This window comes from Myxocyprinus asiaticus, chromosome 44 (assembly GCF_019703515.2).
Source record: "Myxocyprinus asiaticus isolate MX2 ecotype Aquarium Trade chromosome 44, UBuf_Myxa_2, whole genome shotgun sequence".
Lineage (NCBI taxonomy): Eukaryota > Metazoa > Chordata > Actinopteri > Cypriniformes > Catostomidae > Myxocyprinus > Myxocyprinus asiaticus.
In genome coordinates, this window is record NC_059387.1 from 34,967,878 (window position 1) to 34,991,177 (window position 23,300).

At 38.5% G+C, this 23,300-nt stretch overlaps 1 protein-coding gene across 1 annotated transcript in view; it reads left to right on the forward strand.

The window, feature by feature from the left end:
* The first annotated feature begins 1,944 nt into the window (after window positions 1-1,944).
* LOC127434613 (sodium channel protein type 4 subunit alpha-like) overlaps window positions 1,945-23,300 on the forward strand; it is a 175,406-nt gene continuing 154,050 nt past the window's right edge. Inside the window, exon 1 of the mRNA XM_051687455.1 lies at window positions 1,945-1,986. The gene's annotated coding sequence lies outside the window, so the exon portion shown is untranslated. The remainder of the gene's footprint in view (window positions 1,987-23,300) is intronic.

Consider the following 23,300-nt stretch of genomic DNA (forward strand, 5'->3'; position numbering starts at 1 on the left):
GAGATTACTTTGCATTTTATTGTCATTTGTTTCATTTAATATTTAGTCCTTTCAGATGGAAAACATTTATACATATAAATGATGCGATCCAAAGTGCATTTGAACAGCGGTGAAACACTTTCTTATGATGTGTTACATTCATACGAGCAGACAGAGAAGTACGTTTGAAGTAAGTTTGGAGCAGCAGAAATAGAAATAAACCTTGTGTAAATTGTCAGCTTTACGCTAAGCTAAAATGCTATTTCTAGCCATTTTACATGCACATGTTACCAGGCACGATCATAGAAAATTCACGTTGGATCATAATTTCTTTTTTTCTAGTAAGATCTTTGATATTAGGGCAAAAATCATATTCTTGATATTCCTGTAAAAATATCTAAAAATCCTTAAAACAAGATCAATTTGATTTATGTTGTTTTAGAAACAACACTGCATAAGATATTTCGGTTTTTCAGAGAATGTATTTTTAACATGTGTATTTTGTCTTACTGTACTGACAGAGTTTTTATAGTCAAAACAAGTGAAAAAAAATCTACCAGTGCTGAAGAAGTAATCCAAAGTATTTAGATTACATTACTGACTTTGAGTAATCTAACGGAATACGTTACAAATTACATTTTACAGCATGTATTCTGTAATCTGTAGTGGAATACATTTCAAAAGTAACCCTCCTAACCCTGCATATATATTAATATATACTGTAATGTATTAATACTGCACTGTAAGTGTTGGGTCTGTGCAAGCCACCTACTCACAGCTGTGTCCCCCCCACTTTTAAAATGACTGCTACGCCCCTGCTACTGCAAATTCATAATGTTTTCATAATTATAAATACAATTTAAAATATAAATATATAATAATTTATAATATGAGATTTTGAAAGTGTGAGAAGCTTTCAAAATAGTTCATTCATTATTTATTTGTTTATTTATTTATTTATAAATGGGCATGCGCATCAATAGGTTTAAAGGATGAAGAAGCCTCGTCTGCAAGAATCCTCTCTAAACGACAGATGGTGCTACAAGATCATTTCCCAAAGCATTGAAGTAAAGTTCATAGACATATTTATTGTCATATTTATTTTGCATTTTCATGTTTGGTCGACACAAGTGATCTAATGCAATTTATCTAATTTATTGTATTTTATAAGTTATATATATATATATATATATATATATATATATATATATATATATATATATATATATATATATATATATATATATATATATATACTGTGTATTGCAGTTGCATGTATGAACTGGGCAGGTAAATTCCAGTTTATAAAAAATTAGGTCAGGCTAATTCAGTCTACGTATTTTTAACACAAAAAAGAGCCATAAACACACCAAATGTCATACTGACACTGAAGTTCTGCCTATTTTGAACAAAATATACATAATGCAATGTTAAAAGCGATGGGGCGGGGGGGCATCTGTCCTTCCATCCAGCCCAGATATGAATCAATAAATAAACTCAAACACACTTCATGTAGGCTATGACAAAATATAATGCAGTTCGTGAAGCTTCATTCACATTTTGTCCAAAACAAAGTGTGTTTTAAAGCGGCTGGAGCAGATGGTGTTCGTGGAGGAGGAGGAACATGTGAGAGTCTCACAGCTGCACTCAGATCAGTTCAGACTGATTCTGCACAAGAGAACGAGCACTGCTTTACATGACAGACACAACTTATGTGCTGCTGGAGTCTCTATAATGTCTGTCAGTGGGAATCTAGGATAAATGGCACACCGATAGCACAGACATTCAGCGTGATGCGAAGAGGGAATTTAATTTTGTTTAATGTCTAATGCGCGTGTGGATTCACTTCAATCTGAACTTGGAACAGTAAATGCGCAACTTGTTTTCCAGCGTTTATTTGGACTGCTGGGGATTTTCATCATGGCTTTACTGTGGCTCTTTCTGTTGATCAGAGGGAATGTGTGAACACCTTGAAATATAAAGCTGAACATAAGAGAAGTTTCACATGTAAGTAACCCAATTGTTTTCATCTTTTACCTTGCAAGTAGGCTAATTATGCATTCTGTTGCCTACTGGACATCCTGCATCTATTAGACAAAACAGAAATAAGCAAAGTATTAAGTAATGCTTTATTGCAAATTATAGCTGAGCATGTGCAATAATTAGTTTGCACGGCAATTAAAGTGATTTTTCGTCTTAAATGAACAGAGGAAACGCGCAATAGCTCGGTTGAAAAAGGAATAGACTAATTAGTAATTCTATCAATAGTATGGCTGTTTGTTTAAAAATAACTCTCTGTAATTCTCTATTGTTATGAATGCGGTGTTCGCAAAAGTATCCAGTTTTATGACGCTATTACGCGCGAGACATCTATCTTTTTCTCTGGTTTTTGAGAACGCAAAACTTCACAAGATGCATGCCAAACGCACAGGTCTTTTATCAGGTCAGATATCTGTTGGTCTGAACGCTTTCAGACGCTGAGCGTGTTTGCGCGTGCGTCTGGTTTACAGTAACAGGCGTTCATTGCGCGCGTGCTGTGGGGTTGCGTTCGCACCGGATGCGTTCTTGTTTCAGAGGACTGTAACTTATTTGTGAAGTAAAAGATAAGTTCTTTTGAGACTCTTGCCTTCTATTCGGTTCTGTGGCGAACAGTCTAGCTGTTTTTGAACGCACGCACGCGTCCTATTAACGGCTGGGACGCGACGCGTTTACAATGAACGCAGCTGCAAGTTTGCAGAACGCTAGACTCTCAAGAACGCTTCCGTTATTATAAACAAATCAGATCTGCCTCATCGAGGGTATTTCTCCGCTCAAAAGAGTTTAAAATCGATTCATTGAACGCCGGTTAGTAAATCCGGTAATGTCGGTTTTGATAAAGCGGTATTAAAACGTCTCAGTCTTAACGTTCTGACGACACAAATCGAATCTGTTAACGCTAAACTGACTAATGGTCAAATACAAAGCACATCAACATCATCGCGACGTTAACGTTAGTTTCGGAGCGTCGCGTCACTTTCTTTAGTCAAAGGTCAGCAGTGCGCGAAAAAACGCGCGCTCTTGTCCAAGGTGCTGAAAATAGAAAGATAATTCACGCATAACACGGATATTTACAAGTTTAGCGACATGCAATGCCTATTTTGGCTAAAGACAGTAAGAGTCGAGCAGGAGAGACAGAATACATGATTATTAAAAAATAAAATATAGCAGTTTAAACCGAAACGCTGAATGTGAACAGTCAACAACAACAACAACAACAACTAGGGGAAACCGGGGCTAGTTGTCACTCCTTTAACTCCAGTGAATATTTTGCAGTAAATATCATATTAAAGTCTTTAATGATTTTTCAGTAAAGCATAAACATTAAAACACTTATGAAGCAGCAAACAGCAACAATGCATTGTGTTGTTAGATGTACTACGGGTGAAATGGGGTGTAGAGGTCATGCAATAATGCATTATATTTTTTTGTGCAAGAAAACATTACAAACAGAATAATAGGACCTCAAGGGGAAAATTAGGCTAATATCAAACCCTTGTTATCCACTGAAATTGTCATGAATAAATTGCATACAATTATGACATATGAAACACGTGTGACAACTTGCCTCGATCTGACCTTTAGGAAAATGTAGTTCAAGTTTTCAGTTAAAATCTACCTTCATTATATACAGCAGTTGACTCTTGTCTGTGCTAATGTAGTTGCACTGTGTTCACTTGTTTACCCAATTACTAGTACATTGATACAATTGCAAGAAAATGATGTGAATTGATGTAAAACAGTTTTGAACAAGGTGTCTGAAAACAACATGTCAAACCACTGCTAGAGAAAACAAACATGTGTGCATGTGTGTGTGACACTTGGGGTAAATAAACAGATGATGTAGTCGTAACAATAAGAGCAATGTATGATGAGATCGTTCTTTTTTTTTTTTTCTTCAATTAACATTTTTTATTGACTCAAACATATAATAAAGAAAAAACACAACATATGTACGTTGAGTCAACATTTAACCCCCACTATTACCTCTCCCCAATCACCAACCCCCAGTGAACACCCCTGTGGTCACAAACAGAACACACACACAATATGTATATAATGGTAAATGGTTTGCACTTATATAGCACCTTTTTTTAACCTTAGCAGTTCCAAGGTGCTTGACACTGTGACTCATTCACCCATTCACACACACACCAATGATGGCAGTGCTGCCATGGGGTTAAGCAACTTGGGGTTCAGTGTCTTGCCAAAGGACACTTTGGCATGTGGAGTCATGTGGGCCAAGAATCAAACCGCTAATCCTGCGATTAGTGGCTAACCCGTTCTACCACCTGAGCCACAGCCACCCCATGCTTGGTCTTAAAGACACACCCACCATGATAATAATCATATATAATTGAAACTAAACCTCTCTTTCCACAGCCCCTCCCCGAGAGTCCCCCAAAAACACCAAATACCTGCCACACTTCCTAGCAAACAAATCTTGGACCCCGAGCCCTCTGCTCGACATCTCCTCAAAAGCTGCCACCCTCCCCATCTCCGCACACCACTCCGGAAATGAGGGAGCCCCATCTGACTTCCATCCCCTTAAAATAATCTGCCTGCCAATCATAATACTGGGTCAGGACCCAATTTTTTATGTGTTTGTCCTCCAAATTTATGACCGTCCCATCACCCAGAATACCCAAAACATCACATATGACACCCTGAACCTTCAACCAAAACTCTTGGATCTTAACACACCCCCAAAAGACATGGGTTATGTCTCCATCCTCTGATTGGCATTGCCAGCAGGTGGGTGTGTCTTTAAGACCAAGCCTATACAATCTAGAGGGGGTCCAATAGAATCTATGTAAAATCTTGAATTGCATAAGGCGCACCCTTACGTGTCTAGATGCAGACTTGATGTGTTTTTTTTAACTCCCTCCTCCTGTATCAAATTTAAATCTTTCTCCCATAATCTCTTGATAGAACTTGAAGTTCCGTCCCCCAGACTCTGAATTGATGAGATCATTCTTGAAGTTATGTGCATTTATTCAACAGGATTGCGTTAAAAGACATCAGTCAATATTGTCGATTGATGATGATCTCTGGGGACTGCTTCAGTCTGTTCTGATTGGCTACGGGTGACAGGGCGGCACTTTGATTAAAAAGACTATTGCTGGTTAAATTGATCCAGCCTTCTTAGATCTATCAACCAAGAAATCTCAACAAAAGTTAAACAATGTCTTGTTTTTGTCATTTCTGATCTTTTGGTAATGATCAGGGGCGAAGCAGCCACAGGGGACGTGGAGGACATGTCCCCTGCACTCTTTAAAAAAGGTGATTTTTGTCCCCCACACTTTTCCAAGTTAAACCCATACCCAGTCCAAATGGTGGATGTGTATACGGTATTCTTTGCGTTTTGTTACTTTGGGCTGATTGAGCGACCATCCAGCCAATCACAGGTGAGTTTCATGAGCCAAAACATCCCTTATGTAATAAACCGTCAGTCAGACAGTCTAATCAGCACGGCTCCATTCATTTCTACAAAGTTGCTTTCAACAATGCTCATTTATCCATGTTTTTTTTATCAGCATTGATGTTGATCTAAATTAATAATCTAGAGATGAGGAACACACAAACGAGAGTTATTTATCGGCATATCATTCTTGATTGGCAGCATTACATGAAATGCACTGCAGAAAAAAAACAAAGGCGATCCTTCTTTAAAACACACATTGTAAGTGGAGTTTATATCAGTGCATGATGCTTTTTACATTATGTTTGTGAGGTCATAGTTTGATCGGTTGTTTTTGCCAATTTAAGCAGATTACTAGATCTGTGTTAAATATGTAAAGCTATTTTTAATATCAGCTCCTGTTTTTTACCTCTGTGTTGGCAAACTGTAGGAAATAAGAAAGATCTGCTGTGATCTTAGAGCACTTACGCTTTTCACTGAAGTGAATAGATATGTAGAGATGCTTTTTTATACATGAAAACCTACAGACGTTATTGAAACTCATTATAATGATTATTATAAGACAATTATTGTTGTCTTTTGATAAAAGTCATGCTCAGCAGCTCACAAACTGTAGAGAAATGATAGATTTGCTTTGTTCTTATAATGCATAAAACCTCTAAAGTCTCTTTGTAGGTCTGTAGACATAAAAACTTTAAAACTTTAAAGGATTAAAATGTTCTTTTGATTGTTGTTTCATTGACTAACTCATTTCACACAAGACACTCATTTGTCACCTTCTGACATCATCAGAAATGGTCACTGAATCATTAAATGGATCTGAACTAATGTTGGTGAACGTAGTCAAAACACACCATTTAAATCCCACAATGTACAGAGTAAAAAAATAAAATTGTGCACATGCACAGTTGTCATTATTTTAATGATTAAATAATTTATTCAGGACCAGCTTGTGCTCGGTCTTTTATTGTCATGTGTGAAACAGAAGCAAGTGCTCCACAAGATGCCCTTTATTTTTACAACTAATTCTGCTAAATTTTGCAATTATTTTGCAATACTTGAATCTTTAAAATACTACAAATATTAAAAGTAAATAATACCTATATATGAATATATACTGTAATGTATTAATACTGCACTGTAAGTGTTGGGTCTGTGCGAGCCACCTACTCACAGCTGTGTCCCCCCCACTTTTAAAATGACTGCTACGCCCCTGGTAATGATAGACGTTGTATGACTACAGTAGCAGTCCTTGGTTCATTGTTTGTTTTGCCTCTCATGATTTATTTGTGACAAGAATGTCCTCATCTATACTCATCTAAGCAATCTGAGACACGCACTTGCTATTTTAAATTTGGTTTAAGTCGTTCAAGTTCTACAAAGCCTGGATCTTTGTCTGGAGTGCTGAAACCAGTCTGTTTTCATTTGTCAGTGTGCCAGATGAAACACATCTCTCATTCGATCACCACAGAGTGAAGTCATAACACGGACACATGTTTGAAACTATACATTAGCGTGTCTGTTGGTCTACGGTGTGCCCACTGCTAGTTTGACCAAATGATAAACAGTTATCAGCTGTTAGGGGTCAGGGAGGTTATACAAGCTGTCTGCAGATCTTTCCTCGTCTCCCCGGAGCTGAAAATGGATTAGCAACAGAAGCTCATATACACCGGAAAATATAGAATTGGAGTCATATTTGAATAACTGAGAAGCTGAGGTACTTTGAGTTAGGACTCATGGCAAAAAATTGTTTTTTATATTTGTGCAGCCTTTGGCGATTTTATATATATAAGCATTTTAGTTATTTTGTTGAGTCTTTATCCATCGATGGAAGAACATGAGCAGACTAACCTGAAAAGCGATGTAGCCTATTAACGCCTTCACAGCTGTAGATTTGGACATGTTTTCAGAACTGGAGATAATTTTGTTTATTTTAAAGCATATATTGAATCTAGTCAGAACCTGAAGAGTTTGTTGTACTGAGATTATTTACTTACTGCAGATACAGGGGAGGTCTAGACAGCAGGATGCTCGTGTATTACAGGACTCAAGCAATAATACTGTCATGCTGCCGTTTTTTCGGATAAAATACAATTAGAATACAGTTCATTTCAAACGTAATAAAACATCACTCAGCGAGTAAAAACGCTGATTACCACACCTGGAGTTGCGAGTTTGAATCCAGGGCATGCTGAGTGACTCCAGCCAGGTCTCCTAAGCAACCAAATTGGCCCGGTTGCTAGGGAGGGTAGAGTCACATGGGGTAACCTCCTCGTGGTTGCGTTTAGTGGTTCTCGCTCTCAATGGGGCGTGTGGTAAGTTGTGCGTGGATCGTGGAGAGTAGCATGAGCCTCCACATGCTGTGAGTCTCCGCGGTGTCATGCACAACGAGTCACGTGATAAGATGTGTGGATTGACGGTCTCAGAAGCGGAGGCAAATGAGACTTGTCCTCCACCACCCGGATTGAGGCGAGTAACCGCGCCACCATGAGGACCTACTAAGTAGTGGGAATTGGGCATTCCAAATTGGGGAGAAAAAATCACTACTGTACATGTCTCATCTAATAATTATGGTCTTTCACTGTAGAATTATTAATTTAGCATCACAGCATGAAAACAGTTGAAAACATCGTCACTACTCACAGACAGTTCAGGAAAAACACTGTTCCTTTTTATCCTCAGTAATAATGTCATTTCAAAACATGTGAAGCATTCACAAAAAAGATGCTAAATAGAAATGAACAAACTCTCAAAAATGTCTAATGAACTTTTAGCACATGTATACACACCTGTTAGCACAATAATAATATTGTTTATATGTAATTCATTGCACTCTGTTTCTGGATGTCTATCGCAGCTGGACCGTAACAGTGGATAATATAAGTAATCCCCACTCTTGACTTCTTGCTTATAAAGTGAAAAGAGCACACAAACAAATTATTCCAAGCTTTTTCAAACAGATGTACCTAAGTCAATCCTTCTGTAGGCAGCCGATGTAAGAAGCAGCATCTGGGACCGGAGCACTGTGCTTTGCGAGTGGTTTCTGATCATAACATTGCTGTTTTAGACAAAACGTCTTGCTTTGCTTGATTATTAGGATAACCATTAATTGCACACATTGTTCGGGAAATTTTTAAGACATCTTACAACATTTAAAAAGCAAGAATCTAACCGCATGACACGCAAGCAAGCAGAGACCGGCTACACACAAAACTCCAACCAATCCCACTTCCGCTAGCCAACCGGAAATTCCGCCCATCTTGCGAAATATACGTAAGTAGACTCGCTGAGAATATTGTGGATTAGTCTGTTTATTATTCTGGAATTGTAAACAAAGGCTTTTCCGTATAGTGACCTTTGGCCCCTTAGGCGGTCAAACAATGATCCATTAAAGTGACCCACATTCAAGCTCCCGAGGACAGCTGTGAGCTGTGAGTAACCTTCGTGGCTACCTTCTTCACCGGAATTGACCGATGGTGTCCAGGGATTTGCATCCCGGTTTAAGTTTAGTTCCTGGACCGTTCTGATCCATGCGCACAGGGGTGAAAATGAATCCTTGAGGGAATGTGGACCCAGGTGTGAGCCCCTCTCCTTTGATCTGATTTCATTGATTAGTGTTTCCTGGTGAAGTCACAGCCACACTTCAAACAGGTGGAAGTTGATTTTAAATAACCGTTTTCGGCAGATTGCCAGTACTGGAGATTATAGTTCTTTCTCGCCCCATACAAATGTCTAGAATTGACATTACAGCATTTAAAGGGGTCATGTTATGAGGAATCAACTTGTCTTTGATATTTTGACTAACGGTAGACCGATATATCGGTTGTACCGATTAATCGGTGCCAGTAGTCACTTTTTAGAACTATCGGTTATTGGCAAAAATCTATACCGATAGTTGCAGATAGTTTTTTTATTGCTCATCAATAAACCTCATCTGGTGATATATATATATATATATATATATATATATATATATATATATATATATATATATATATATATATATATATGTATGTATGTATATATACATACACCACGGGTCTGTTGAATGCTTGATTCTGATTGGTTGACAGACGTTCTAAGGTGTGCAATTATTTTTCAAGTAGACACACGGCTATGAAGTAGTTCCAGGTCTTGACTGCATTACGGTTCCATATTACTTCGCCAAATTATTTCAGTTATTTCAGTTATACCACAACAAAATAACCAATGACATTGGTTAAAGTAAATCAGTTAAGAATGTCAAAACAATGTCTAAAATATCCTACATTTATTTAAATTTTGGTTAAAAAGAGCCCTCGTGCTCCCTCATCTCCCCCGCACTTACACATGCTCACACACATATGCTCGCACACACACACACACGCTCGCACACACACACACACACACACACACACACACACACACAACCTTTTAACTCCTATGCCGAAAAGCAGCGCATCCTCCGTTGCTAGTTCTAACGTGACGTTTTCGAATTAGCAACGAAGGCTTGAGCAGTTGAACAGTTTCTATATAATCTGAAATATCTGTGGGAAAAACCCTCGCGCTCCCCCTCTCACACACACACACAATCGTGGACACACAGACATTATACGTGTAATGCACACACTTAAGGCCGAAACATACACGTGAGAGTCATCATGTCAGCGCACTCCTGCATCTCAGTGGGGATGAAAAAACATTTGTTAAGGTTTATAACGGGAATATGGCGACACGCATCTTGGACATTTTGAAGTGATGTTACTTCTGACGAGAAAAAAGGTAATCCCAGATGCGAGATATCTCACTTTCTGAGTTCCTCACTTTCGATCCCTCAAATACAAACTCACACGCACACACAAAACCTCATTACTCCAGTATGTCCTCGAGTAAAGCAGCGCAATCCTCCGTTGCTAGTTCTAACGTGTACGTTTTCGAATTAGCAACGAAGGCTTGAGCTATATTAAAAGTAAGACGCTGAATCTGTGGCGGAAGTAGTTCCTCTCATAAGAGAATTTTAGGGATGAAAACCAGAAAATGTCTTGAGATAATTGACTCTGGCCCATTGAATTGTTGAAAAATAATGCACACAGCGTCGTGACCACATTACTACCTTGGGTGTGCATAATTTGTTTTTTCACCCAATTTAGAATGCCCAATTCCCATTGCACTCTAAGTCCTTGTGGTCATGTAGTGATTCGCCTCAATCCAGGTGGCAGAGGATGAATCCCAGTTGCCTCCGCATCTGAGACCATCAACCCGTGCATCTTATCACGTGGCTTGTTGAGCACGTTGCCACAGAGACATAGCGTGTGTGGAGGCTTCACGCCATCCACCGCGGCATCCGCGCCCAACTCACCACGTGCCCCACCGAGAACGAACCACATTATAACGACCACAAGGAGGTTACCACATGTGACTCTACCCTCCCTAGCAACCAGGCCAATTTGGTTGCTTAGGAGACCTGGCTGGAGTCACTCAGCACGCCCTGGGATTTGAACTAGTGAACTAGCGAACTCCAAGGGTGGTAGCCAGCATCTTTTACCACTGATCTACCCAGGCCCCTGGATGTGCATTATTTTTAAACAATTCAACGGTCCGTCATCAATTATTCCTTACATAGTATAAACTATATATTCATAAAAAACTATACAAAACTGTTCATCTGGTGAATATAAAGGCTATAAAATCTTCTTACATATACTGCAGAGCATTGCAATGTAGCCAAGTCTCTTTCTTTTTAAAATAAGAGTCCCCGGTGTATTTCAGGCTTGTTTATAGTTAAAAGTTCTGCATTATGCACCAAATCTAAATTAATCGGTTATCTGCCTTTTCCCCCCACCTTAGTTATTGGTATCGTCAAAATCCACTATCGGTCGTCCCCTAATTTTGACAGATAACACATCATTGCACTAAAAAAACATACTGTACATTTTAGAATTCAAAAATTCCTCTCCAGCCCAAAAAGAGCATTTATTGTTTTCACCCTGCAAAAACGACTCGTTTTGAAATCTCCCCCCTTGTGGCGTAAAAGGTAGGAGTCATTTGAAGAGTCCCCGCCTCCACAACGTGTAATCGCCGCGGTGAATTCAGCAAGAGAGATCGGATAAGGGACAGCAACACTGGAAGTTGCACTATTTTTACTGTAGTTGCTTTTAACCAACAAAAACATTAAGATGTGGAGTAACAGGCCCAGACATTGTTGTGTTCCTGGTTGTGGACAAACTGCATCTCTGCATAGCTATTCAAACAATTGTTTAATTTGCCTGAGTTTGTTTGATATGAATTATATAGTAAGCCATTTTTAATGCATAATAACTCCCAACGCGGAAAGGATTGTGCCTATTACACGGTTACTCACCAAAGAAATATATACTTCCTCATGAAGTATCAATTTGAGATAAAATGATTTATTACGTTAGAAGAACGCGGAGTGTAATGAAAGACAGTGGTGAATTATATGCTAGTAATGCTGCCAGCTGTCTCGTGTTAGGACGTCCTATATTATGACAGAAATAAACATGTCTGGATGCCCTTTGTTCTGTGATTAAGCGGCTGTTCCATCGAGGCAGAGCACCTACCCTCGTTGACCGGCAAATCGATAGCTTGAGGGAAACCCCACCCGGCGAACATCTCATATTTGTCGAAATGGGAAGCGTATAAATGTGGAGACAGAAAACCCACAAGCCCTGTCTCTTATAACTCTCTTTACAGCTGAATACAGATTTATTTGCCTTTCACATTCACTGCTTGTGTTAGTCTGGAATATTTACTCAGTTGTCAGCTTTAAGGTGTACTACGGGTTAAATGGAGTGTTGGTAGAAAAAGGTCATGCAATAATACATTTTGCGCAAGAAAACGTTTAGTTTTAGGAAAATGTGCCATGAAAATAATGTTACAAGGCAAAAAGTCTTAAAATAGGCTTCATTTTGTTATGCAAATTAAAATGTCTTATTTTATTCTTTTGATTTTGGCAAGAAGTGTGACCCTGATATCGACTTTGGCATACAAAACTGACACCTTTGAGAAACCAGAGAAACCCTCAACTATCTCCAACACGTCTATCACACAGAATGAGGCGTAACAGCGACACTTGCGCTAGTGGTTTTAAACTGTCCTTGAACCCTCATGTGTCCGGCATCTCTCAGTGACCGGAGCGATGAACTCAAGGAAAAAGGTTAATGCTACTCTTCGGCATAAAAGATTTGTAGCTTTGCACCTATCAGTTACCTATACAAGGTTGCAAAGGTTGCGTTGCAATTTAGGGCATCTCCCTGTCCTGTGTCACAGATGTGATCTCTTATCTTCAGTGATGTGCTTTCCTATCGCGAGCCGTGTCACTCCACTTGTCTTTAAACTGAGGTGAAACAGCATACTTTACACTGGACCTTGGTCCATTTTTAATGTCCTCTTCCTGCTCTGTCATTCGAGTAAATGCAGCAAGCCATTAGTGTAATGCACAGACATGCTGTGATGGCTGCATAATGCGATCATCTGTGTAACAGGAACTTAACAGGTGTATGATTCATGTTTCGCATTGCACAAACTTGACTGCGGTTTAATGCACTCTGTGTAGTCATGCAGTGGGCGATGACGTGGTCTCTTTTGAGTTCCAGACCCATTTTCTTGATTTCAGAATTAAATTTTGAAGCTCTAATGACTATGTCAAAAGACCCCATACAGGTGAATCTTATAAAACCTGTCAAGAACACATCCAGGTGATATTTCACCACAGATTCAAAGGCGGAAAATGAAGCCTTTTTTACGATCATCGAGTTTTGCATGATTTTCACGACAATTAAAGGAATATTCCCGTTTCAATTCAAGTTAAGCTCAATCGACAGCATTTGTGGCGTATTATTGATTACCACCAAAATGTATTTCAACTTGTGCCTTCTTTTAAAAAAGTGAGGCACTTACAATGGAAGTGAATGGGGCCAATTTTTGGAGGGTTTAAAGGCAGAAATGTGAAGCTTATAATTTTATAAAAGCACTTACATTAATTCTTCTGTTAAATATTGTGTATTATTTGAGCTGTAAAGTTGTTTATACACACACACACATATATATATATATATATATATATATATATATATATATATATATATATATATAGGGTTTACGGTGTTACATCGTCATGGCAACAAAGTTGTAAAATTGTCTATAACTTTCCACAGATGTGGTTAGTAAGTGATTTAATCACAGTAAAATCATGTTAACACACATATTGTTTATGTCTTGTGTCTATACTTTTGAAACAGTGAGTATTTTAATGTTTACAGATTGACCCCATTGACTTCCATTGTAAGTGTCTCACTGGAACACACATTTGTGATTTGATTTTTTTTTAATTTTTTTAAGTAAATGAGGGAATTATGCCACAAAAGCTGTCGATTGAGCTTGTATTGAACCCAGAACATTCCTTTAACTGTCATGAAAACATTGTTAGAATGCAAATAACAACAATGAATCTTCATGCAAAATATAACTTTGCTTTTTTCTTTTGATTTATGGGGTAAAATGTGACCCCATTGTGAGATTCAAGCGTGCATATGCTTGCAGTCTTTTTACTTGAAAGGAGCTTTTTCTTGAAAACGGCAGACAGCCATACCTGTAATAAAAATCCCAATTATAAATCCCTGCATCATTATCTGTACGTTCTAATAGCAGCTTGACAGCAGTGGTCACACAGAGAAAGAGAGGTTACGTGCACTTAGAAAGGAGGATTTCTGGGAATCAGAAAGCGCCCTCTATGCACAGAACTCAATAGATCGGTTCAGCTTCTCTTTTATGTCGGGCTATTATTAGTGAACTGTTTGGATGCATTCAGAATTACACATACACACACATTGATTTTGGCAACCGTTGTGTTGTTAGCTGATGCTTGAAGGGAAACAGCCATCACAATTTTAGTTCTGTTACAATCCAATAGTGAGTTGCCACCCTGCTTTACCTTTTTCAACTGCTCTGGAGGGCTTTAGCCTGGCAGACATCGATACCACAATGCCGAACCTGGACAAAACAGCACTATGATGTATGTGTGTGTGTTTATGCATGTGTTGTAAATCCAAGAAAAATGAGCATTTAGGATGAGTCTGTTTGCACAGTATTCATTAGTCCTGTGTCATCAGAAGCCAAAGCATTCATTTAGCATGTTTTCAAACCTATCCTTATGCCATTGTTTAGTAGAGACCTATTCTACCGCACAATTGCATGGAGCACGCAGGCCTTTTCAGGTGTATGATCGTGCAAACAAACCAGATCAGCAGGTGCAAAATGATACAAGTCTAGTTGTCCCCAGAGTTAGGTGAGCTTCACCAAACCTATGAGAAATATTACAGCGGTGTTCGGGAAGCAAAAAGTGGCATGGTGTTGAAGGCGAAGCTCAAACAAGATTAATCTAAGTGGGTCGACGGCAGTCCAGCGCGCTCTCCATGCCAAAACGGGTCTGGGAAATGACCAAGTCAATGCAAAAATGATTAAACTAATCAAGATCGTGGCATTTCAGTATGAAGCTCTGAAAAGTGGGATTGATGGCCTGAACGTTTGAAGAAATGTGTGTGAGGATTGGCCTTTTCCCGTTTAGGTAGAACGGTAAGAATATCTTTAAAACTGTAAAAATCATTATCTTAACCTGAATTTTACTCTTGATTTCCGGTTATCGAAACATCCGTAAAACAAGACACCTTTTCTTGTTTTCTATTCTAAGAAAACAAGTCTTAACATCTTACACAATTGTACATCTTAAATGCATCTTATTTTTCAGATGCTTAGAATTTTTTTGCATGCAAAACAGGACAAAATGCTGATTAATAAAATGTTTTTGCTGTGAAGTTAAAATAATTTAATGTGATTTGACCGATAATACGGCAGTGAAATATGTAGTAAATGACAAACTTAGCATTATATCTCAGGGGAAACGGTGATTGAGTAATAAATTAGAATTAAAATAAGCGATTTTGCAGAAAGCCACATTTTTCTTTGCTCTCCAGAGCCCGAGGAAATCACACAGGCTATTACATTGATTCACAGGCCATCATTTAATGAAGACAATAACAAATAGCCTCACAAGTGAATTGTATTTTTCTTTATCACATTACGAGAAGATATTGCCCTCAGGGACAGAGCGGCCACGCAGAGACCAACTTCACTCGCTCACTGTACTGACGATGTGTGGCTGTGAGAGTTAAAGAATTAGTTTATCTGTTGTTGTTCCAAAAACTTTCTTCTGACTTACTTTCTTCCATGCAACACAAAAGAAAAATGGCACAATGTCCAGAGCTGTCGTTTTCGTAATGGAGACCAAAAAATAAAGTATCGTGAAAGTGCTGTATTCCAAGTGTTCTCAAGTCATACATCAGCTTTGTGTGAGGAACAGACTGAAATTTTAATCGTTGTATATTAAAAACCACCATAGCTTTCCAGTCTCACTCCAGCTTGCATTAAATTCAAATAGGGCACCTCAAGACGTGTCATGCCAGGTTTGACATCGGTGAAACCAAGCTTCATTGAATGTCACATGTGCATCTCGTTATTAATGACAAACCTGCCGCAACATGTCTTGAAGCACCATATCTGAATTGAACGTGAGCACAAATGTCATTTAAGAGGTTTGCATGCCCAAACATGAACATCTTCTCGAATCTTTGAGACGCCTCCACGAATTATGCTTGAAAATCTAACATGAACCTGGTGGTTTGTTGGGTCCCATCTAAGCAGACCTAGATTAGTTGAGTTGAGTACTTCATACAAAGCTATCATATCACTTCAAAACACTTGGAATATAGTGCATGAGTCATATAAACTATGATGCTTCAGTGGTGCCTTTATGGTACTTTATGTTCAATTTGGAGCTGGATAATGCAGACGTTCATTGTCTGGAAAAGGTCAGTTTGTTCCACAGAATAAAGAAAGTTATCCTTTAGAAGAACATGAGGGTGACTAAATGACTATTTTTTATTGAACTGTCCTTTGAGCTTGAAGGATACAGTATGTATGGTATATACATATATTTACACATTTGTTTATCTGGTAAAGAACCAATTTTATAATATGAGCATTTATTAGTCATTCAGTCTGCATGCTTGGACCCTTGTGTGTTTGACTTTGTACAAATGGATTGCTACTTCCAACAAAGCATGTTTAGATGATTGGCATCTCTTAATTTTGTTTTAGTAATGTGAAAACAGGCATTACGTTGGATCACTAACTTATGGGAGACCAACAGAAGAAGTATTTTGACCTCTTTGGAGTGAAACTGAAATGTCTACCAGTGCATTTAAAGACTTAATGAGAATGAGTGAGCTGATCTTAAATCAGAACATCGTGAAAACAGCACTGGATACAGCAGCTCTGATCCTAATCCCGCCTTTTATCTGAATATTACACATATCAACATTATAACACTTAATCATCATTATCCTGTATACACATGCACACATACTGTGTGAAGGAAACCAAAACTGAACATTTTGGAAAATTGAAAAAGAAAGGGGACTGACAATGTCAAGCTCCAAAAATGAGAACAAATAAGGCCCATAACAGCAGTCCAGAAGACTTTTGTGTTATATACCGAGTCTTCTGAAGCCATATGAAAGCTTTGTGCATAACAGACTTTCAAAGTTGAGTGTGTGTCAATTAAAGAATCAAGGTGAAAGCTCATTTGAACTGATCATAATTAAGTTTTAATCATGTATGCATTTTGTGTACGGTTTATGAAAATACAGATTTAGCTGATTTGTGAGGCGACAGGCTTGTGCAACCAAACTACATTTCCCATCATTCTCCCAAAAATGAAATATTTTGTCATCATCTACTCACCCTCACGTTGTTCCAAAGCTGTATGACTTTTTTCATGTAAAAAAAGATTTTATTTTAACCCTTAAACGCATGGGCATTTTGCCAAACATTGTTAGATACTCGGGTCTTTAGAGACCAGTATATCTATCACAAATGGATCTACAAAAAATGCCCAGATAGTGTCAAAATTTCAATTGTTTTTCAAGACAAATAGAAAATAATAAAACGGAATATATTCAGATTTTTTGCATTATGTTTTATTTTTCATATGCAACAAATCTAGAACAGGATTCATTACTTCCACACTGAAACTGCATGAGACTCTCACAATGAATTTTCTTTAGCAAAAATAGGTATCTGCTCACCGAAATTTAAAACACTGCCTCCAGTGGCCAAAGTGGTAAGTGTTGCAGGGCGTTTAGGCAAGTGTGAGCTCCATTTATGTCCAGGAGAGGTCGCCAAAAACGAGTTGTGAAGCGAGTTCCTTTCGGCTGTACAGTATGTAATACTGTGAAGGGGAATTCATATTTTATGGACTCTACCCCCCCAACCCAAACCTAAACCTAAACCTAAACCTAAACCTAACCATAAGTGAAGTAAAAATGAAATGTTAGGGGGAAAAGTGCAACCTCTGAATCACGCTCGTCTCTGATTAAGCGAACGTGATTAAGTCCTGGTTTCACCGTGGATACGAACCACGCTGCTGACACAACGCGCTGCCGGTCGAGCCATGTGTGAAGGTAAACACACTGAAACCGATGCAAGAATTTGCTGGGAAATGTCGCATGTCAGTGAGTCGGCATACTGTCGCTGATCCTTGGGTGCCGGGATGTTCGGAAGCAGCATGCTGACTTCCTGTTGGTCAAACACGTATTGAACTACACATAAGCTAAGTATTTTCTCAGGCACTTTTTAGGTCTAAACAGACACAAAAAGTACATAATTTCAGTAGTACCCACATATGACAATTGCCAATTCCTACTGTTTATGTGTTGTACTTGCTATAGTTTACTTCCATGTTGCTTCTTCTTCAAATATAAATCAAGTCAATCACTGAAACAACAGCGCCACCTTGAGTAAGAAATAGCATGTATTATATGTATGTGTACATGCATATGAGATACTGATAATTCACCACTGTCACACAGAACATCAACGTGATATAGTAGATATAGTATAAAATAATCATAAAAATATGATTTATGAAAGTGCAAAAAAAGCGACTCTATTTCATATCTCGGGTCTTTAATGACCCGATACACTTTTGGTAAGTAAGCAGTTATAAAAAAAAATATTGTGCAATTTTGCCTTTTTTTAATGTAATTTTGTTACACTATTCAGAAGAGAAAGGTTGAGGGTTGAGACTAAAGAGGTGTAGGCATAACTCCAAAAAATGGATGAGGTACAGGGGTGTCTTTGTCTAAATGACAGCTGACACCACGACAAGTGGCCTTTGTTTTTCACTGGCACAGTGTCCCTGTGTTTGTCCCAGTGTTTAGCTGCAGCATTACAGGGTCTACAAGGATACTGTGAGTTTGCGCTGTCAACCGCAGGGGGCTGGAAAAGTAACGTATGTGGAGCTTGAGCCTGTATCATGCGAGACACGCTGAAGCAACAGACCCGAGGGTTGAGGTTTGACCCCAGTGGTGAGCCCATAAGCTCAGGACGAGAGCGGGCAAACGTCCTACTTTGAAAGTGACAGCTGAGCCAGAAAGAACTTGAATCATGCGGAGGTCTCTGTAGCCACAGTGCATGAGGCAAATTAAGGTTCTGATTGGACTTGTTGTTTGCTAAAGCAAACAGAAGTTGGTTAATTGTCTCTTAATGCACTGTTAGAACCACAGTCATGTGTTTCAGTTCTGTAGAACGATGCTACACCTTTGTGGACTTGGAGCCTTTGACTTATACAGGCAACAAGCACTCACAAGCAAACTGTAGGACAATGCTTTTAAAGAGATAGTTCTGTCATCATTTACTCACCCTGATGTTGTTCCAAACCTGTTTGACCTTTTTTTCTTCTAAGAAAGATAAAAGGAGATGTTAGGCAGAATGTAAGCCTCAGTCACTGTTCACTTTCACTGCATCTTTTTCCATACAATGAACGTGAATGGTGACTAAGACTAACCAGTGCTGGGGAGAACTGTACCGTAGGTTGCTTAAATGACCAACGTTACCGAAGCGTAGCAATTTTCACCACAGTGTAGCTTTTCCAGTAATCATGAGCTACTTTTAATGTAATATATTGTCAGAACATGCCACGTTTGTTACATTGTATTGCAAACTCAACTAAATCATCCTCACTCTCTCATTTAGCACTGGGAAAACAAAATCATTTAAGTGAATCGGTGAATCGGTTCTTGCAGAAAGTAAAGATTCACTTATTGAGTGTTGGGAACGCTGATTCATTTTAGTGAGTTGGTTCCTTTGGACGGTTCATGTAAATGATTCACTGATTCACTTGAGAAGGGATTTCGCCTTCTTTTTTTATATGAAGTATGTACTTAATTGTTGCTAAATTGAATATTTGATTCTTTAATGTATGTTTTTGTTTAGTTCATTAGTGTATATTAAGTATACATTTATTTTCAGCTTAATGTTGTCTTCGTATTTGTTTAACCTTTGCGAAAATTAACCATGGTTTTAATATAGTAGTACTGCAGAAACCATGGTTAATATTTACTAGAAATACCATAGTTAAACTATGGTTACTATAGTAAAACCTTGGTCACCCTAATTAAATATATAACTATCAGGAGATATTGTTAAATTATGCTAAATGCATAAAAAATGTGAAATTTTGTAATATAATCTGATTGTTATATGTCAAAAAATATGTTCTTCTTTAAATAGCTTCAGTGTAGTTAGCTACTTTTTGTTAGAAGCTTGTAGTGTAGTGAAATACTTTTTTTTTTTTTAAGAGTAGCTTGACTGACTGGGGCCTGGGTAGCTCAGTGGTAAAATACGCTGGCTACCACCCCTGGAGTTCGCTAGTTCGAATCCCAGGGTGTGCTGAGTGACTCCAGCCAGGTCTTGTAAGCAACCAAATTGGCCCGGTTGCTAGGGAGGGTAGAGTCACATGGGGTAACCTCCTCGTGGTCACTATAATGTAGTTTGTTCACGGTGGGGCGCATGGTGAATTGAGCGTGGTTGCTGCGGTGGATGGCATGAAGCCTCCACACGCGCTATGTCTCCGTGGCAACGCGCTCAACAAGCCACGTGATAAGATGCGTGGGTTGACTGTCTCAGACGCGGAGGCAACTGGGATTCGTCCTCCGCCAACCGGACTGAGGCGAATCATTATGCGACCACGAGGACTTAGAGCGCATTGGGAATTGGGCATTCCAAATTGGGAGAGAAAAAAAAAAAAAAAGAGTAGCTTGACTGTTGTTTAACTTCTTTAAATACTATAAGCTCGAACGTAACTTGGGAAACCTCCGTTTCAAAGTAGCTTCCTAACATTATGTCTGACATGTCCTTTTATGTTTTTTATTTTATTTTATTTTTTTATGTAAGGCAGGTTTTCTAGCCCAGTGTTATGGTGTGTCCAAGTCCTCTGGGGAAGTTCGTACTTACGAGGTCGTAAATTGTAAATACGATGTGATGTGCGTTCAAGTAATTTTAGTTCAAGTAATTTCTTTTGTTGCAAATTCTTGTCGCTGCACATACCAGCTAACTGAGTCTTATATTCATCGTTATTTTAAAGATTTATCGTTATTCTTTATTAACAGTACAAAAATTGCATACAAATTAAACTGCACAGTCAAAATCCTCAAGTTAAATTACATCCGATAAAATTATCAGTAAATCAAAAATAAAGTAAAAAATAAAGATATAAAGTAAATTATTACCGATAACAATTTGCTTCCACCATGTTTCATAAAATCGACACATCCCAACTTGAAAAGTCAGGGCTCAAAGAAATGTTTCCCACTCTTAATTACGACTTTGCGGTGGGTTATGATTAGCTTCATGTGCGCTCAACTCGTAAATACAATCATTCCGATATGACGAATGCATCATCCATTATGTGCGAACTTAGCGATATTTGTGGGATGGTTTGGCTCAACTAATGGCGTGAATTTGAGGCAGAACTGTCTGTTTGTTTGAACAGTGGCAAATAGGGGGAGTTATTATATTTGCAGTTGCATTTGGTGAAGCTAGTGGTGCAGAAATGATAAACTTCAGCTTTAAAGGGAACTCCTTGTGTTTTGGCGACTACCTATGATGAAGTCAGATTTTAGCCCTTTTTGCGCAAGTTAAATTTAAGAGGAACACTGTTTAGTTAAGTTTTCATAAAGATGTGCACCAGCATGCTTTTCAATTGCTGACTGGTTTAATCATCAGATTTGTAGTGCCTTGAGTCTTAAGAGTGGTGTGTTATCATAGGGTCTCATTGCTAGCCAGAAAGCTACTGAATAACGGCATAATCAGCCACAGTAGCTCTGAGTGACACAGTTTTGACCCTGAAGATTACAGCTGTGGTCTCAGAAAGAGAGACATACTTCAAGTAAGAGCTAAAACGTCTGTCAGAGCGTTGAAGAGAAGATGACAAGCTCAGTGGCAGTCGCCCACAAACAGCCAGCCTTTCAATGCTAATCAGTATATTAATCACTATTTGCTTCCCCCACACACAAACTGCTGTTTCCCTGTGAGGTGAGGTATCTGGTAGGGGTTGATTGACAGCAGCTTCAGTGGGTCACTGTAATCACGGGGGAGAAGTCTCAATCCTCGCACTGTTAGCATGCTAGCAACACGCTAATGACGAGTAGAACAAGCCGTTCTGAAATCAATACGCCCACTGAAATCACACTCAAGTGACTCCTTGGTTCCAGCAGGATGAGTCTAGCTCGCATTTCTAAAATGTCGAGGAAGAGGGGTGAATCCTGAAGCGCTGCACTTATGCTTCATCATGTTCTGAAATTACAGGGGCGGTAGGGTATGAATAAGCAGGGACCTAGCTATGCTATATAATATCGATATCTGGGTGGTGCTATGATAACATTGTGATTAAAAATTATATTGCTATATTTTACTCACTTGTTTCTCATTCATTTCCATTTTGCACAATAAGTGCTTTCTGCTTTATTTCATCATAGAGCCTAACCCTAACTACCCCTAACTAACCCTAACTACCCCTAACCCTAACTAACCCTAACTAGGCCTGTCATGATTATTATGTTATCGACTTATCGCACGATATATGGACATGACCTCGATCATTTTTGCTGGCCTTGATATTGCCTATTGTGTTTACATGCGTGTTTGTTTACATAAGAATGAATGTCACCAACATTTTAGCCAGTCGTGCTGCTTCTGTCCTCTCGTCTGCTCTCTGTGTCGGAGGCGGGGCTCAGGCCGGGTTCAAACATCCTCCGTGAGTGGGTTGGACATTCACATTGGCCGCGTCTCTTCCACGAGAAACAGCAGCGCCTCTGTGCAGAAAATAAAGTTATCTATGGGGTCCTATGCCAAAGTTTTTCTTTAATAAGGTCATAAAAAGCTGAGGCTGTTGCTGCTTCAAAGACAACAGTGGGCAGTCACGTGCACTTCATCTTTATCAGCACACTTGGTTGTGATTGGTTAATGTTTTCTATGCTGTATATACAGTATACTGTATTGATATACCACTGTGCTGAATGACATTTACATGCTGCTCCAAAGTGCTTCACAAAATATAATATATTTATAAGAAATCACGGTATAGAAATCTGACAAAATTAAGTAACATTTTTGCTGATAACAAGAAAAAACAAAGAGAAAACAAGGTTATTTTTCTTACCCTATATATTAGCAAATAGTTTTGTCCTTGTTTTAAGCATAAACCCCACCAAATTTTGTTAGATTTCTCTGAAAGCGAGGTTTAATATCTTATTCTGCTTCTCAAGTACATTTTTGGTAACACTTTGTAATAACGAGGCGTTATAAAGTATTTGTAAAGCATTAGTTTATAGTTAATTGATCATTTATAAATTATTGTTCCTTCATTAATAGGCCACATACAAATAGTATGTTACTCTTACATATAAACTGTAGCAAATAATTTGTTATTGGTTAATATATAAGTTCATATATAAGCAGTTTGATA